The sequence below is a fragment of the Scylla paramamosain genome, chromosome 32 (assembly GCF_035594125.1).
Source record: "Scylla paramamosain isolate STU-SP2022 chromosome 32, ASM3559412v1, whole genome shotgun sequence".
In the NCBI taxonomy this organism is placed as follows: Eukaryota; Metazoa; Arthropoda; class Malacostraca; order Decapoda; family Portunidae; genus Scylla; species Scylla paramamosain.
The window spans coordinates 6,843,755-6,848,754 of NC_087182.1; the positions used below are offsets into that span (position 1 = coordinate 6,843,755).

At 49.4% G+C, this 5,000-nt stretch overlaps 1 long non-coding RNA gene across 1 annotated transcript in view; it reads left to right on the top strand.

The window, feature by feature from the left end:
- LOC135089152 (uncharacterized) overlaps positions 1–5,000 on the top strand; it is a 66,318-nt gene that overhangs the window by 60,153 nt on the left and 1,165 nt on the right. The gene's annotated exons all lie outside the window — the stretch shown is intronic.

The following is a 5,000-nucleotide window of genomic DNA, read 5'->3' on the forward strand; positions in this document are numbered from 1 at the left end:
GTATTGATGGGTAAGGGAGGGAGTGAAGAAGGGAGACAGGGAGAGGAGAAGTGGGGATTGCCGGTGATGGGGGGATGGGGGGGATGAGGAATCGGTCTCCGGCACCGTAGGACGACCCGCTGTGACCACTGATTCCCGCGGGACAACAAAAGTTGCGACCATCGTGACTCCAGAGGTTGAGGAATATGCTTTCTTCAGCCCGGCACAGACCGCAGAGGATCCCGGACCGCTGGCGAGGGCTGTCCGCCACGCGATGGCCGCGCTGACAACGTGTTATTGTACCGGGGAAAATTTAGTGTACTCTTAATACTCACTTTAATGACATGAGGGATTGGTCTTACACTGCCTCTCCTCCGCGCAGAGCAAGGCAAGGCGCGGGTGTAGACGTGAGCGGCGCCCCTGCCGGCGTGTCTGGCTCGTGTTGACAGATCCGCCCCACCTCGCTGACATCCCGATCGTGAGCAGCTTGATTCGTCAAGCCGCCTTACCTGAAGGGCGGTCTGAGAGAGCACTTGAGGGAGTGGCTTTGACGCAGAGAGGAGGAGGAGGAGGAGGAGGAGTAGGAGGAGAAGGAGGAGAAGAAGGAGGAGGAGGACCTGGTAAAAGGAGGGAAGATTCTTGAGGTCGTGAGCTGAGGGTGAGGGGCGGGGACGCACAAGGAGGGGCGTGAGGTGATGTCGGCTTTTAGCGCCGTCATCAAGATACGAACCAAGTGCAAAGTGCGTTGACGACTTCCCGATCAACCGATAGGGGATTACATCGATGGACGAGGCGCCGACCTCCACCTCACTGCTACAATGATATATATATATATATATATATATATATATATATATATATATATATATATATATATATATATATATATATATATATATATATATATATATATATATATATACACACACACACACACACCACTACCACCAACCTTTACCCAGTAGAGCGCTCCCCTATTCTTTATGCACCTATGAAACACTAAGCCACTTTACAAGTCAAGCGAGAACTTTCCAGCAGTTATCCTGCAGTAATTAATCAGATAAAGGCAACACCGAGAGTGTTGTTAAGGGATTCGTGTCAAGTAATTATGTAGTCATTACTGCCCCACGTCACTTGTTCATTAGCAGAGGTAATACAAGTAGACAAATATGTGGACGAGCAGAGTGTTACGTCTCCCCCTTCGACACCACGGCACCCGAGGTCCATCCTCTTCCCTGCTGCCACCTCCCGGCGTCTTATCAAGCACCGAGCTGCCGTCCCCGCCCCTCCATTACGCCACGGGTCCAGACGCGGCACTCGATCCGGATTAGATCAAGAAAAATGACTAAGTACCAAGAAGACGCCGGAGTGAGGCGAGACTCAGACACCGAGAGGCTGCCGACTGCCGGGGAGGGAAAGACACAATATTTTATAGTTTTACTTTCTGTATCTGTAGTTTGGAGTGCACACATATAGACACACGTTGCGTTATAAGAAAATTACGCCTATCATCTTTAATTTGACCTCCAGTCTTGGCTTTGCTACATGTAAAGCGATGTTCTTTTCCTTCCTCTTTTCCTTCCCTTTGTCTTCGTATCGACTTCGACATTAAGAATCAATAGACGCTACTCCTCAAGCAGTTAGTGAACCAAAGACTCTCCTCCTCCTCCTCCTCCTCCTCCTCCTCCTCCTCCTCCTCCTCCTCCTCCTCCTCCTCCTCTTCCTCTTCCTCTTCCTTCTCCTCCTCCTCCTCCTCCTCCTCCTCCTCCTCCTCCTCCTCCTCCTCCTCCTCCTCCTCCTCCTCCTCTTCCAGCATGGGCAGCAGCGTAACTGGACCTTTGTACGCCCTTGTAAATGGGTACAAATTAAGGAAAAGGAGAGCCAGGTAGGCTTTCATTACCTCACACACTGAATGGAGAACTGCCGATTAGCGAGAGGGGAATAGGAAATGAAGAGTTTACTTAATGCTCACAGGGTCCCGCCGCTGCTCAGGTGTGGGGAGGAGCGGACAGGTAAACAGGAAGGTTGGGAGGCACTTGAAGAACCAGGGAGAGTCAGTGAAATAATGAAATGACGTGCGTTAGTTGGAGTGAATTGCAAGGAAATTTTGGAATATTGAAATGAGGCCCACCAGAACGAATACGAGTCATTAAGAGGCAACTGAAGGCGATTAAAGGTTCTCAAGAATGCCTTTGGTAACTAGATAGTGGTTGGAAGTTGTGGTTTAAGGAACTGAATGCAAACAGTGGACTTTTAGCGACGTACGTTACACTTATTTACAATTCATATAAGGAAAGAAGCAAAAAAAAAAAAAAAACGTGGACATATAAACAAGAGAAAGCGAGAATAGTAGATGTAGAGAGAGAGAGAGAGAGAGAGAGAGAGAGAGAGAGAGAGAGAGAGAGAGAGAGAGAGAGAGAGAGAGAGAGAGAGAGAATCAACACACACACACACACACACACACACACACACACACACACACACACACACACACACACACACACACACACACTTTCACCTCCGCACTCACCCTCCTTCAGCACAAACACATCCTTGGCAGATCCTTCGTGTCCTTCACCTTCGCCACAGTATTGGAAGTCAGTTAACAGGACCCTTATTGATCAAGGGCGAAGGAAGCGGCGAGGGGCAGGAGTGCACAGAGAAGACCCAGAACCCGCGTAGAATCCCCCATGACGGGACGCGGGCGGTGCGGCGTGGCAGTGTGCGGATGTTTACTATGATTCATATCGCCCTGAAGATGTAATTTACCACTTTGTCATTTTTAGTCACCGATTTAGACTTGCAAATGAACTGGATGTGATTAGAGCCATCTGGGAGAGTGATGAAGTGAGGTGAAGTAAGGAGAGAAAGGGAGAAAGAATGGAGAAAAAGGTAGGAACTGTATACTCGTATGTTTTTACTGAAGAAAGGGGAGGAGGGAATATGGAGTATATAGTCTTACGTGGACTGATGCACCGATGTTTACTTCTGGCTGGCCTCGGTGTCCTTAGCAATATGTTAAGGAGGAAGAATGAAGTTTAAGAATATTGATGGTGATCTCTTCCCGTGTCGTGCCGTGTGGTAAGATTAGATGGCGACTCTCCGCGACTCCTGTTTTCCTTGAAGATAAAGACAAACATAAGTATAAAGATAAGCAATCGCAGCCAGCAAACACGCTCGCAATTATTCACAGCGCATAATGACACAAAACACACGCACTCAGACATGAATACAAATACTTACAAGGTCATAAAGACAAGCGTGCGCGCGTACACACACACACACACACACACACACACACACACACACACACACACACACACACACACACACACACTCATCACGCGCCACCTATAAATAACTATGTAGAAGAGAAAGTGAACGCAGAGGTAAGCACACGAACGCCAGGGGGAGGACGAGGGGCGGGAGAGAGGGAGGGATGAAGGAAAGGAGAGGAGGGAAGGAGGGAGAGACACTCAGCCACGTCCCTCGCACACAAGGAAGAACTTGACCGGTTCATCCTTTCTTGCTTCGCTTAAATCTCCGTTCCGCGGTGTTTTATTTCAGTTCCCTGGGCAGAGTTTCCGTTTCTGGCTTAATGTGCATTCAAGATTTGCAGAGTGGGTGTAGTAATGCTTTTTATGATATGTAAAGTAGTTTTTTCCTTGTTTTGCATTGAGAGAGAGAGAGAGAGAGAGAGAGAGAGAGAGAGAGAGAGAGAGAGAGAGAGAGAGAGAGAGAGAGAGGTAACAAAACTATTTTCAAATGTGGTGCAGAAGAATGCACGAGACAAGTCCTGGCAGGCGGCGGGGGATCAAGGAAGGTGCAGCAAAAAGGGAAAGTGTGTCGCAGGAGCTGGATCGTGAAGGAGGAATTTAGTGGCGCCGCGTCCTTCAGGGAGGAGGAAGGGCTCGGGAGGCGCACACTGGAGAGACATTGTTCCCCGCGGCAGTAAAGTTAAGGTGGGGCGAGGTTGTGCTTCTTGTGACTGTGTGAGGCACGAGGGAGGCGTCCTGGCGTCCTCTGACTCACTGGCCTCCCCAAGTCCTGTTCTTGCCACGATCACCAGTCTGAGTGTCATTTGAAGAGGCTGCTCAAGACACTCAGGGCCTCGAGTAGCACATTCGAGACGACGCACAAAGTTCTACAAGAGTGAATCACTTTTGCTCAGATACCAAAGTCACTCTTACTCAAAAAAAAAAAAAAAAGAAAGAGAGAAAGAAAGAAAGGAAGAGAAAAAGAATACACACACGAAAGAATTTTTTACCCATCCAACTTTTTGTGCTACGTTGGCCATAACTTCGTGTTTTGAGAGATTGCTCTGAGTATTTCTAAGACACCGAAGATGATTTTCCGTGTCCTCATAACTATTTGTGCACTCACAGATGCGGTTATCCCCTGTCTGGAGGGACGGCGGCAGTATCGTTCACGTTATCTCCTAAACCAACATTCATTCCACCCGGTCGCCTTTACTTGCGCAGCCTTTACAGGCTCGGTTGTCCATGTAGGGAAGCAATGCGTGAATGGCTGCAGGCTGGAGGCTTGCAGCGGCCGAACACGCGGGCCAGAAAACGACAAAACATTGGTATGCAAATGTGGGTCCTGTTGAGGGGCGACAGGGGAACCTTACCTTAATGAGTTTTTCTTGTTCAGAGTTTTTGAACCCACCCGGTATGGTATGAGTGGGCCAGTGTTGCCAGCCCCACCGCCTGCTGCCCGCCTCGCCTCGCCTGAAGGGGCAACACTGCGCGGCGCACTCAGCGTCCCTCAGCGGCCTGTGAGAGTCCGTCAAGAAGAGTGGAGTGCGTCACGCCCAAGGTCGCGATGTGTTGCTTATCTGCGTTCCTCCGCGGGTCCTTCCTCTCGATTTTCTTTTACCAGAATAAAAAAGTCCATCTGGGAAATCTTGCACAATTACAAGAACACGGTGCGCCACGTTGTCCCCTTAACAGCGATGTCATGTGCGCTGCCAGATTACGTCACGTGGCGGCGCGCAAGAACGCTGAACCTCATGTTTGACC